At 35.5% G+C, this 14,493-nt stretch overlaps 1 pseudogene; it reads left to right on the top strand.

Annotated features, from left to right (window-relative positions):
• LOC116864768 overlaps positions 1-13,826 on the top strand; it is a 121,595-nt pseudogene extending 107,769 nt beyond the window's left edge.
• The last annotated feature ends 667 nt before the right edge of the window (positions 13,827-14,493 follow it).

Below are 14,493 nucleotides of genomic sequence, written 5' to 3'. Positions count from 1 at the left end.
ATAAAATCTTAAAAAAAAGAATTTCTGTTCTTTTTAAGGCTGAATAATATTTGATTATATGTATATACTTTATTTTATTTATCTGTTCATCCATCAATTTATTCTTACTTAAAAAATAAAATTGTGTTTAACATGACAAATTTTATACTGCTTTTAAAATTTTTTTTAAGTTCATTGAAATTAAACATATATGGATTAAATCTGAAAATTTCTGTCATTTAAATGTAATGTTTAGGGGCACCTGAGTGGCTCAGTGGGTTGAATCCTCTGCCTTCGGCTCAGGTTGTGATCCCGGGGTCCTGGGAACGAGCCCCGCATCGGGCTCTCTGCTCAGCAGGGAGCCTGCTTCCCTTCCTCTCTCTCTGCCTGCCTCTCTGCCTACTTGTGATCTCTGTCTGTAAAATAAATAAAATCTTAAAAAAATAAAATAAACGTAGTGTTTAGTCCATTGGCATCTAAAGTAATCATTGGCATACAGTTGGTTTAACTCTACTGTCTTGTTATTTGTGTTTTATTCTATCTGTTCTTTATTTTTTAAAGCTTTAAGTGACCAATTTTATTGTGCTTTTTATTTCCTCTATCGTCTTATTAACTATCTTAGATATTTCAGAGTATACAATACATATATATGTATTCCATCACGTACTGTCTTCAGATAATCTTATACCACTTCATCTGTAAAGTTTTTTTCCATTTCCCCTCTTATATAATAGATTTAATTTCTATGATTTATAAACTCTACCATACAGTTATTATTTTTGCCTTAAAAAGTCTATTATCTTTTAAAGGAATCAAGAAATAAAAAAGTGTCTTTTACAATTTTTTACAATTTCTGGCACTTTTCATTTCTTGGAGTAATTCAAGGAATCTTGAAGTACTTCCTCCGGAGTACTTCCTTTAAGATTTCTTATAATGCAGTTCTACTGACAGTGATTTATCCCAGCATTCCCATGTCTCTAGATTTCTTTATTTTATCCTTACTTTTGAAAGATAATTTTATGTGATATAGATTTCTAGATTTACAGTCCTTCTCCTTCAGCACTTTAAATATATATTTCCATTAGCTTCTGGTTTGTATTATTTCTATTGAGAAGTACACTGTCATTTTTCTTGCTCCTCCTCTAAGCATAATACAACCAACTTTCCCCTGGATACTTTTTAAAAATTTTGTTATTGAGACTCTTTGGGTAGTTTTTCATGCTTTGCTTCTAAGACTTTTGAGTTTGTTGGATATCCTAAGTTGGCTTAGCTTTTTTTTTTAATATATGTGCTTATATTTTTCAGTAAATTTGAAACATTTTCAACCATTATTTCTTGTAAATTTTTAATTTTTTATATTCTTTAATTTTTAAAAAGATTTTATTTATTTATTTGAGAGAGAGAGAGAGAGAGCAGCAGAGGAAGAAGAAGAACAGGCTCCATGCCAAACAGGTAGCCCAATGTGGGGCTCAATCCCAGGTCCCTGGGATCATAACCTGAGCCAAAGGCAGGCACTTAACCAACTGAGCCACCTAGGCACCCCTCTTGTAATTTTTTTAAAAGATTATTTATTTTAGAAAGAGAGAAAGAGAGCATGCGCAAGCATGGGGGTGGGACAGAGGGAGAGAATCATCAAGCAGACTCCTCTGCTGAGAACAGAGCCCCATGCAGGACTTGATCCATGACTTATGAGATCATGACCTTAGCTGAAATCAAGAGTCAGACTCTTAAACGACTGAGCCACCTAGATGTCCCATTTGTAATATTTTTTGTTCATTTTTCTCTTCTCTCTCCTTTCTTTTTGTTGCTCCAAATATACATATGTAATACCACTTGGTATTGCTCTACAGGTCATTGAAACTTTCTTTTTTATTCTCCCTCTTTTTTTTTTTTAATTCTGTGCTACAATGTATATTTTCTACTGACTGTTAAATGTTCATGGATTTCTCTTTTACAGTGTCTAATTGCTGTCACATCCTTCTAGTGAATTTTACATTTCAGATATTGTATTTTTAGTTTCAGAATTTTCATTTGATTTTTTGTCTGGTTTTTATTACCTTACAGCAATTCACTATTTATTATGTCATTATATGCATGTTTCTTTAAATTCCTGAACATTATCTATGGTAGCTATTTAAAATTCCATCATCTCTTAATTTGGGGGTCATTTTTCTATTGATTAAATATTCTCCTGCTCAGAGTCACATTTTCCTGGTTCTTCTTATGTCTACTATTTTTTTTTTAATTGTGTGCTGGGCATAATGGTTGCTACATTATTGACTTGGGATTTTGTAATCTTCATTAGTAACATTTTCTTCTGGCAGATGATTACTTTCACATTCAGATTGATCATTTTGTGATTTTTAAAGCTTTGTTAGCAAATGTTTAAAGTGGCTTTTTTTCTAGGGCCAGATTAGCCCTGATTGTAAGCTGTGGCCTTGTTGAGGTCTCTACTTGGTGCTCAGCGTGCTAACAGGGTCTGTCTACTCGGTCTGGTCACAGCTTGAACATCTCTCAACATTCAAGAGGTTATTATTCAAGTAGTTGATCAGCTGACAACTATGTGATGGTGGCTGTTTCTTTGGTAGTAGTTGTTTCTTTAGTATTGTTTTTTTGCCTGGTTTCCTGAACTTTCTCGCTCCTTTAGTACTTGGTCAAATTACCACAAAATTCTAGCCTCCTCAGTAGGCACAAACTCTAGTCTCTGCTTCCTCAGCTCAGATCATAGTGCTTTGTTTCATTTCTTCTTCCCTGCAATGTATTCTGGTAAATTCCTCCTTTCAGAAAACTGAGATAGTTGCATGGCTCCCCTTGTCTCATTTCTCCTCCCTGCTTCTTAGAGACTGTAGTCCTGCACTGTCTATTCCAACACCTAAAAACAGATTTGTCAGTTTTTTTCTTATTTATGGCAGGAAGGCCATAAAAGTTGTGGTAATTTGTTTTATATTATTATATATTTTTAAGTTGTTCATTCATTCTACATAGTTTCGAAATCAAAGTATATGAAAGGTACGTATTGAGAAGTTTGCTTCCTTCCATGTCCTAGCTATCCTACTGTCTACAGCTCTTCTAGATGACCTCCTATATGAGGTCATTTCTTATATATTCCTGTAGTATTTTTTATGCAGAGGTAAGCAAATATGAATCTATAATATTTTCTTCCTCTATTCTTACACAAAAAGATTCCAGATGCACTGTTATGTGCCTTTTCTCATGTAATGTTTTTATAATGGAGAGTTGTTATTATCAGTAAATAAATTTGAATGTAAACCAGTTTAATCTCTGTACAGGTCATTGTGTAACAAACTGTGGGTTTGCTGAGTCACAGGGTAAACCTGATCAATTTTGATAGATATTGTTGAATTGCATTGTAATAGGGGGCAGTGACCATTTAGTTCCTAATAACAGTAAGTGTTTCTTTCTCAGCCTTGCCACAGAATGTACTGTCCAATTTCTGGATTTTTCACTAGAGAAAAATTGTTTCTTGCTATAGTTTTAGTTTACATCTCTTTTATTGTGAATGAAGTTGAGCATTCTTTGGTATGTTTAAGGTTCTTTTGATTGTTTCTGTGAGCTACTTGTTTATATTTTCTCTTGTTCTTGATTTGTAGCATGCCTTTTTTATAATATGGCAATGAGTGTGTGGTGATATCAGTCGCATTTTCCCTCCTTTTTTCTTAGCCATAATCTTTTAAATTTTATTTTTGCCAGGTATATCTAATCCAGTAATTTCCATTACATAGGTAAACTCTCTGAATCCTCTAAGTATCCCTTCTCCACATATCAACCCCTTGTTTCCACTGAATGCTTTTTTTCTTTTTTTCTTTTTTTGTAATTTTTAATTTTTATTTATTATTTTTTTTTTAATTTAGGCTTTATCTTTTCAGTGTTCCAAGATTCATTGTTTATGCATCACACCCAGTGCTCCATGCAATACGTGCCCTCCTTAATACCCACCACCAGGCTCACCCAACCCCTCACCCACCTCTCCTCCAAAACCCTCAGTTTGTTTCTCAGAGTCCACTCTACAGTCCACTGAATGTTTTTATTGTCAAAGCAGAGCACATGTTTCTCTCCAGCCCACTTACAATGTGCACACATTGCAAACCAGTTTCTTCATTCATTCAACAACTATTTAAGGAGCTATAAAGTATCAGAACTGTGCAAGGTTTTCTTTTTTTAATATTTTATTTATTTATTTGAAGAGAGAGAGAGCGCAAGTAGGCAGAATGGCAGGCAGAGGGAGAGGGAGAGGCTCCCCACTGGTCAGGGAGCATGACATGGGGCTCGATCCCGGGATCCTGGGATTGTGACCTGAGCTGAGGGCAGACGCTTAACTGACTGAGCCACCCAGGTGTCCCATGCGTAAGGGTTTGCATAGAATGCAAAAGAAAATTAAGTATCCCATCCCTAATGGCTCTGTGCTATGTGGGAGAGGCACAAAAGAACCATTTTAGATTATGTGTCAAATGCTACAGAAACACTGAGGAAAGCACTAGCATAGTGGTTTAAGGGGCAGAAGTCAGGGGCGGCTTTACACATATTACATATACTTGAAAACTGAACAGAAAAAAAATTATCTAAGTTACAGAACTGAATTGCATCACATAAGAGCAAGAATTTAACTTTTGGGCACATAATGTCTTTTTTTATTTTTCAGTTAGCCAACATATAGTACATTATTGGTTTTTTGATGTAATGTTCAATGATTCATTAGTTGCATATAACACCCGGCTCTCATCACCACACGTGTCCTCCTTAGTACCCATCATCCGGTTATACCATCCCCCAGCCCCTCTCTTTCTGTAACCCTGTTTGTGGAGTCCAGAGCCTGGTTTGTCTCCCTCTCTGATTTCCTCCCCTTCAGTTTTCCCTCCCTTCTCTAATCTTATGGTTCTAAGTTAGAACTAAATTTCTGTCATCCTGCTCAGTTGTATAAAATGTGGACTTATCTTTGTACCAGCTTTTCTAAAATCATATCTATTTCAGGTGGCTTAATATTAGCTGCTGATTACTCTCAACTTGAACTGAGGATCTTGACTCATTTATCCCATGATCATTGCCTCATTCAAGTATTAAACACTGGGGCTGATGTTTTCAGGAGTATTGCAGCTGAGAGGAAGATGATTGAGCCAGAGTCTGTTGGGGATGATCTGAGGCAACAAGCAAAGCAGGTGAAATGTTTAACATATATGAGAATATTAATGATTAAAAAATGTTTAAAAATGCCTTGATCATTTGCAGTTGGGGAATAATGATTTCTCCATCTGTGGATCTTTCAAACCATATTCAGCTGAGCTTGTCTCATGGTATTCATCATACTCTCCTTCACAGAGTCCGTAGAAAGAATCAGCTAGACTGTGTCTAAGGCTACCTCGCATAAGGAAAGCCATCCACATTGGTGGTAGATATCGTGGTGGTAGTAGTTGTTATTTATGTGTATGTATGTGTATTTTAAAAAATGTCTTTCTAGTCTGTAAACAGTTTCATATTTTTATTTTTATAGGTGTTCTCTAAATGTTTATTGAAAAAGAATCACTGAACTGTGGATTATAATTAATAACTGATAGCTTTTTCGTTTTTTGAGGTCATTGGTTAGCTAACCACATGTGAAACTTTATACTGTCCTTGGACTTTTTAAGGGGGTCCTTATTAGTTCCTACTCCTGGATGACTGTCACTCACAGAGAAAGTCAAAGGCCACATTTATACCATTTTCGGGCCTCTATTGACACTGATACTTCTTTTGCCACTTGGCCTGTGGGAAATCTGAGGCCATTTTTGAAAAATAGAATTGCTGGCTGAGACAAAAGACCATCACTCCCACCTTTAAGATCCCGCTGTGTTAGTTTTGCATTTATACTTCTAGTTACTCACAGCTGTAAGTCTTGACTGGCTCATTAGACATGAAACCCTTCCTCTCAGCCATTGCCTGCCTGTTCAGCACCAGCACATGTTTTTTCCACTCTTTAGAAAACCAGCTTTGCCCTCTCTGTTTAATAATCTCTGGGCTCCTGCATTCAGCAAGAATTGAACCCTGGATAAAGAACTAATGTTCCAATATTTAACCTTCATAATAAACCCATGAAATAGGTACAATTATTATTGCCATTTTAAATAGGCATAAAGGGAAGCGCCAAAAGTTAGTAATTTGCTAAAGATCATACAGCTATAAGTGGTGGAGCCAGGATGAGCTCAGAATGCCAGAACTTAGACATGCTGACTTTATCATCTAAACACTCATCCACTGATGATATCTGCCTCTTTTTCATAAGTTCTTGCATGACTTAATAGTGTTTATGCTCTGCACTGTCTACTCCTTGGGTCTGGCTGAGATCTCAGCCACTGCTTTGTACTACCCAAGTTTAAAAAAAAAAATTTAAAAAGGAATAACAGTAAAAAAAAAAAAAAAAAAAAAAAAAAAAAAAAAAAGTAGAACCACCAAAAAGGAAAAGATAAAAGGAGGGAAAAAAAAATCCTTCTCAATGTATTAAAAAAGACAGGAAAGGACAAAAAACTTGTAGTTGTTTTATCACATTAAAAGTAGTTTGGGACTCTGATAATCATCTTTTACAAATTATCTTTTAAAATTATATTTAATGACATTTATATGAACTTGCTTTATGTTAGTTTTCTGAACACTTAGAGGTAATAATTTAGTAATCTTCACAATTCCATGATGCAGTTATTACTATCCTCATGGATGAAGAAGTCAAGATACAAGAGTTTAGGTAGCTTCTGCAAGATAATCTTATAAATTCTGGAACTAGGATATAAACTGGTTATTTGGAACTAGGATTTAACTAGTTAAACTTGTTAACTATTTATTTAAACTAAATACTTATTATTAAATTTACAGTTTCCTACTGACTATTTCCTTCTACTACTCCCAAAATTTCCTCAGGAACTTATTTAGCCCAATTGAATTCTGCAATTGTGGGATATCAGGAGGCATATTTATTTCCAATCAAGTATTCCCTATTGTCGAACCCTGAAGCCTTCTCTTCCTTCTCTGTCCTATGCAGGAGCCAGGAGAGGAATGTTTGTAATGCTTCTCTTTCCTGACTCCTGGGCGCTTGTCTAAGCAGAAGAAGTTAATGTGGTATTATTATAAGAGTAGAAAGCTACTCTGAAGACTACTGGATACATGACAAAGAGTCAGAAATAAATCTTCCCTTTTAAATCACTAGGATTAGTTTCTTAAAACACACACATTCACAATTATTCATGTTCTTCCCCTTCCTCCCCCAGCCTGAAAGTATTGTTAAAAGGCAGAAAAGAGAAAAGATGTTCTCTGGATACCAGGTTCTATGAATTTAGCCTACCAAAAGCAGATCTAATCATTTCTTTGATACACTATGAAATAAAAAGTTTACCAAATTTCAATCCTGATCAACTTTTTATGTTTGCAGTTTATGTAGTTATGACCTTTACTTTACTTACTGAGTTTGATGACTCCTTTTCAGATTTGCTATGGAATCATTTATGGAATGGGTGCTAAATCTTCAGCAGAGCAGATGGGCATTAAAGAAAATGATGCCGCTTGATACATTGATTCCTTCAAATCCAGATATACAGGTAAAGAAACATTAACTATTAGTTATCTTTTAGATATTAGTCAATTATCTTGCCATATTAATTGAAAAAATAGTGTTACAAAATTTTCTGTTAACATTTCTATTACTGAGAAGTTTCCCCCAGATATTATTAATTAAATAACAACATCCTTATGATTATTTGCTAAGATGGTCTTTTTTCATAAAAATAGGAGCAAAAATGGGATTAAAAAACCCAACTGATGTATATGCTAGTTTGTCATTGTGAATATGCCATAAAGTCTTGGAATTATGCTATGCTTTAGGTTTTAATAGCTTCAATTCGAAACAGTAAACCACTGATTGAATGTGCCAGAAACTATGAAAGAACAAGAGCAGTTTGAGTATTATTGTTTTAAATTATCTTGTCTTTTGGCAATTTATTGAGGAACAATTTATATACAATAAAATTTACCCTTTTAAGATGTATATTTGTATAAGTTTTGGCAAATGCACAGAGTCCTATAACCTACACCACAACCTAGATATGGAATCATGACCATATCATCCCAGAAAGTTACTTCATACTTTGTATGAAGTAATCAGCCCTGACCTCAGTCCCCAAAAAGAAAACTTTATTCACATATAACATGATCTTATACATAGAAAATAATTTCAATTCTATGAAACAACTACTAGAACAAATAACTAAATTTAGAAATGTTCCATTGTACAAGTTTTTTTTTTTTTTAAGATTTTATTTATTTATTTGAGAGAGAGCACAAGCAGGGGTTGGGGAAGTGGAAGAGGGAGAGGGGAAAAGCAGACTCCCTCCTGAGTGTAGAGCCAGGTTGGATCCCAGGATCCTGAGATCATGACCAATCCAAAGTCAGTGGTTTAGCCCACTGAGCCACCCAGGTGCCCCATCCCCATATAAAGTTAATTTGTAAAAATCAGTTGGATTTTTGTATGCTAGTAATTAGTGAATGGAGTAAAAATAAAACCATTATGATAACATCAAAATACCTGAAATATGTGGGATAAATTCAACAGTATGTGCAAGACTTTACTGAAAACTCTAAAACAATCCTGAAAGAAATTGAAGATACTTAGGTAAATGTGAGGTTTACCATGTTAATCTATTAGAAGGCACAATGTTATTGTGATGGCAGTTTTCTATAAATTATCCTATATATTCAATTTAATTCCAATCAATAGTCCATTAGATTTTTGTGTTGAATTTGACAAATTGATCTTAAATTTATGTGGAAATTAAAAGGGCCTGGAAAAACTAGGAAAACTTTTTGGGGAAAAATACAGTGTTGAGTACTAACACTCCCTGGGTTCAAAACTTAGTATAAAACTATAATAATTAAAGTAGGGATAAGGGTAGACATGAAAAAAAAAAAAGGGTCACAATAAAGGGTTCAGAAATAGACCTATGGTGAGTGCTGTGAAGTGTGTAAACCTGGTAATTCACAGACCTGTATCCCTGGGCTAATAATACATTATATGTTAATTAAAAAAAAAAAGACCTTAAAAAAAAAAAAAAGAAATAGACCTATACATATATGGTGGCTTTATTTTCAACAGTCACCATGGTTAACTCAGTGGAGCATGGTCATTGTCAACAATTGGTTGTAGAATAACTGTAGACCAGTATGAGAAAAAAATGAACTTCAACTATTATCTTATACTATATTCCAAAGTTAGCTTCATGTGGAGCATAGACTTAAAAATAAAAGCTAAAACTATAAATCTTCCAGAATAAAATTGGTGAAAAACACTTTGTGACATTGAGGTAGGCAAAGATTTTTTAGGTGATAATTACACCAAATTAAACATAAAATATAAACATTGGTAAAAGACACCATTAAGCAAATCTAAGGCAAGCCACAGAAGAGAAGACATTTGCAGTTCCTGTTGTCCAGTGAACTTGCATCAAGAATATGTAAAACACTCTTATAACTCAATGCTGAGAGGGCAAACAATCCAATAAAATAAAGGTCAAAAGATTTGAACAGACACACTTCACAAAAGAAGATGTATGAATGACCACGTCAAATGTTATCATCATTAGTCATCAGGGAAAAGCAAATTTAAACCACAAAGAGATACTGTTACAAAAACACTAGAATGGCTAAAATAAAAAAAGCACTGTATTTCTTTTATATTGCTGATAGAATTATAAAATGGTACAACCACTTTGGAAAATGCTATGACTCTTTGATATAGAGTGAAACAATTATGTGATCCTGCAATTTTAGTATTGCATATTTGTCCAAGAAAAATGAAAACATATCCAAAGAAAGACTTATATGTGAATGTTATAGCAGTTTTATTCCTAACAACCAAATATCTATGAACAGGACCATGGTAACCAAACCAAACCAAAACAAATTTTGGTATATCTCTGCTATGGAATACTACTTAGCAAAAGAAAGCAAATTCAAATGAGGATGTACAGCACAAGTCAATTTTTATGAATTTTAAGAACATGAAAAACCAAGGTATAGTGTTATAAAGCAGATCAATGAGAGTTTGAGGCTGATAATGGAGGGCTGACTGATAAAGGTGATAAAAATGTTTCGTATCTTTAAGTGTACCTTTGTTAAATGCATCTAACTATTCACCTAAAGTGGGTTCCTTCTACGGTATGTAAATTATATACCAGGATTGATTTTTTTGTTGTTACGTAAATTCCAGTTAGTTAACGTGCAGTATAACATTAGTTTCAGGTGTGCAATACAGTGATTCAGCACTTTCATACATCACCTGGTGCTCATCACAGTATACTCCTTAATCCCCTTCCCTACTCACCCATCCCTCACCCACCTCCCCTCTGGTAACCATCAGTTTGTTCGCTAGAGTTGAGAATCTGTTTCCTGGTTTGCCTCCCCCAACCCTTCCCTTTGTTTGCTTTTTAAAAGTAGTTCTTTCAGCCTCTGAATGTTTGAGGGCCTCTGACAGGAGTCAGGTAAGAGAATTTGTAGAGATGCATTCTCTTCAATCTCATTTTCTTTGCTTTTCACTCAATAATAACACAGTAATTCTTTTTTTTTTTTTTAAAAAAAAGACACATTTGTTTAGCGTCATGATCAGACTATTACATTTAGCAATCAACAGCATGGGTGCAAAAAAAAATCTACATTAAAACCCTTTGTTGGAATGCTTTACACTTTCCACAGAACAGAAACTAAAATAACCTGTTATACAATTAGTCACAAATACAGTCCTCGAGTTTTTTTGCCCATACACATGAGTATTGTCTAAAACATGTCTTCTTTGTAGCAGCTAGGCCCTGCCACCACTGTGCTTGGCTGAGTTCACAAATCTGTTGTAACCTGTCGCTTCCCTGTCACTTCTCTGGCTCTCCTCTCCTGCTAAGCTTTGTTTCCTGGCAGTAATTAAAACCTTCTGCCACTGCAGTAGCTGCTGCTGCTGCTGGAACCACCACAGCCACCTTGGTTTCGTGGTTTGGCGAAGTATTGGCCTCCACCACCATAAGGGCCAGAGCTTCTGCCTCCAAAATTGCCTCCTTTAATGGGTCCAAAATTTGAGGATTGATTGTTGTAATTGCCAAAATCATTATAGCTTCTGCCACCTCCAAAGTTGCTTCCATCATTACCAAATCCGTTATAGCCATCCCCACTGCCACCATATCCACCACCACCTCGACTGCCACCAAAGCCACCTCGACCACTGAAGTTTCCTCCGTGACCAAAGTTGTCATTCCCACCAAAACCACCTCCACGACCACCACCAAAGTTTCCAGAACCACTTCGACCTCTTTGTCTGGATGAAGCACTAGCCATCTCTTGCTTAGAGAGCGCTTTCCTTACTTCACAGTTGTGGCCATTCACAGTATGGTATTTTTGAATGACAATCTTGTCTACAGAATCATGGTCATCAAATGTTACAAAAGCAAAACCCCTCTTTTTGCCACTGCCTCAGTCAGTCATGATCTCAATCACTTCAATTTTCCCATACTGTTCGAAATAATCTCTTAGATGATGTTCTTCAGTGTCTTCTTTAATGCCACCAACAAAAATCTTTTTCACAGTTAAGTGGGCACCAGGTCTTTGAGAATCTTCTCTTGAGACAGCCCTCTTTAGTTCCACAACTCTTCCATCCACCTTGTGTGGCCTTGCATTCATGGCTGCATCCACCTCCTCCACAGTGGCATATGTGACAAACCCAAAGCCTCTGGAGCGCTGGGTGTTTGGGTCTCATTACCACACAGTCCGTAAGTGTTCCCCATTGCTCAAAATGGCTCCTCAGACTCTCATCGGTTGTTTCAAAGCTCAGACCTCCGATGAAGAGCTTCCGCAGCTGTTCAGGCTCTTTAGGAGACTCTGACTTAGACATGACGGCGGTGGGAGGGGAGACTTTAACGATGCTTACTTGGCGGCGTCCACGGGCAGAAAAGTAACACAGTAATTCTTAAACAGAAAAGGTGAGAGCCTTATTGCTTTCTAAAATTCTTACGCTGGTGGTTGAATATCACCAACAGCTTCCTTTCACCCACAGTCTCATCAAATGTCTCTCCTGTGCTAGTCACAAACGGAAATTCTCAAATGAGGTGTTTTGGTTAAGAGTTGTTAATGTTTACTATTTAGGATGAGCAGAGCTGTGAGAAAGCAGAGGTTGCACATATGAATAAAGATAGATCAGCACATATAAATAAAGATAGACTAGTTAGAGAAGACTTCTCTAACTCAGAGATAGGAATGAGCAGTGAAGACTTTGGCCAGCCTGGAACAACAAACTCACCCTGAAGATCTATAGGACATAATAATGAGCCTATATTGCAAAGGATGAATGCTGGTATAGGGAATATGAATTTGTTTGAATAGTATATTATACATAGTCTTTTTAAACTCTGTAACTTTTTAAACTTTTAAGATGTGAATTGTATATATTCCTAATGAAGTATTTATTATTCGTGTATTAATTTCAGTTTGGTCCTTTTTGGATTGTAGCTTAGATGCTAACAAGGAGCTGTTAATGTTTTAAGCCTGGAAGTGGTAAGACCAAAGAGTAAAAGATTAACATAATCAAAGAGCAGAAGAAGCCTGTGAAAAGTACCATGGAATAATCTTAAGATCCTAGGTTTTAGTACCTGCTCTGTTGTTCTGGAGTTTAGTTTCATGTTTTTTGTTCGTGATAGAGTTAGAGTATATCATTTCTTTTCTTTTTTTCTTTTTTTTTCATTTTCATTTATTTTTAAAATTTCTTTTCAGTGTTCCAAAATTCATTGTTTATGTACCACACCCAGTGGTCCATGCAATACATGCCCTCCATAATACCCACCACGAAGCTCATCCAACCTCCCATCCATGGCCCCTCCAAAACCCTCGAATTGTTTTTCAGAGTCCACAGTGTCTCATGGTTCGTCTCCCCCTCCAATTTCCCCCAACTCCCTTCTCCTCTCCATCTCCCCATGTCCTTAGTGTTATTCCTTATGCTCCACAAATAAGTGAAACCATATGATAATTGACTCTCTCTGCTTGACTTATACCAGTTAGAATGGCCAAAATCAACAAGACAGCAAACAACAAGTGTTGGAGAGGATGTGGAGAAAAGGGAACCCTTTTACACTGTTGGCGGGAATGCAAGTTGGTGCAGCCACTTTGGAAAACAGTGTAGAGATTTCTTAAGAAATTAAAAATAGAGCTTCCCTATGACCCTGCAATTGCACTACTGGGTATTTACCCCAAAGATACAGATGTAGGGAAAAGAAGGGCCATCTATTTACCCCAATGTTCATAGCAGCAATGGCCACAGTCGCCAAACTGTGGAAAGAACCAAGATGCCCTTCAACGGACAAATGGATAAAGAAGATGTGGTCCATATATACTATGGAATATATATATATATATATATTTATATTTATATGAATATATATATATATTCATCAGAAAGGATGAATACCCAACTTTTGTATCAACATGGATGGGACTAGAAGAGATATGTAGAGTATGTCATTTCTAAAGTCCCTTTAGTTTCTAACTTTCTGAGTCTGCAAAAAGGGAATGAAAGTTTATATGCAAAGTTTTGATGATGCAATATAATTTGAAGAATCATGGTGGGGTTTTGGCGTATTTCACTATATTGAAGATAGTGAATGAGCTTAAGAATGGACTTTGGTTGTAATTATTTTTGTATTTTCTTTGTAGGCATTAATCATTTCATGAGAGAGACAGTGAATAATTGTAAAAGAAATGGGTTTGTTCAGACCATTTTGGGAAGGTGTAGATATTTACCAGGAATCCATGACAACAACCCTTATCATAAAGTTCACATATGTTGAAATGTCTCTGGATTTTTAACTTAATATTTTAATGACATATGCTTTTTCTATAGACTAAACACTGCTAATTTTCCTTTTAGGGATCAATAGCGTATTAATTGGATCTTCTGTTTCACTAAGGATTTTGAAGTGATGGCTCATGCCTAAATTTGCTGAACACAGTCCTTAGAAGACTAATGTAAATATGGGTTCACTTAGTAATACTTCAAATACTTTAAAGATGTTCTGTTGCAGTAAACCAGTTACTTAGTAGTTTTGCTAATAAGTTATAAATTTAATTTTTATATCTGTTAATTGTTCTTTGTTTCAGTTATCATATACCAGTTTGTTGTATCACACCAAATTGCCAATGTTTCTAGAGATTAACCAATCATTATATGTGGTTCCTTCATTTTTGGTTCATTCTACTTGTGTGTTTGTTTTAAAAGCAGTGGCTCAACAGAGGTTATTAGGATATCCAAAATATTGAAGAAGGCTGTTTTCTTAGCACCATTTTAAGTATTTATTGATGGTATGTGTTCAAATTATTATTAAAAACTCTGAAATCATTGGGATCCACAGAAAGTATTCTATGTATCTGAACATTTAAATTTCTATATAGTCCACATCTTCCTGTTTGAACTCCTTGTATTTCATCTTCTCCCAAAATTTCGCATGTCAGTGCCCA

Source organism: Lontra canadensis, unplaced genomic scaffold, assembly GCF_010015895.1.
Source record: "Lontra canadensis isolate GAN:19392208 unplaced genomic scaffold, GSC_riverotter_1.0 scaffold6, whole genome shotgun sequence".
Taxonomy (NCBI): domain Eukaryota; kingdom Metazoa; phylum Chordata; class Mammalia; order Carnivora; family Mustelidae; genus Lontra; species Lontra canadensis.
This window is presented reverse-complemented; position numbering and strand designations above follow the sequence as displayed.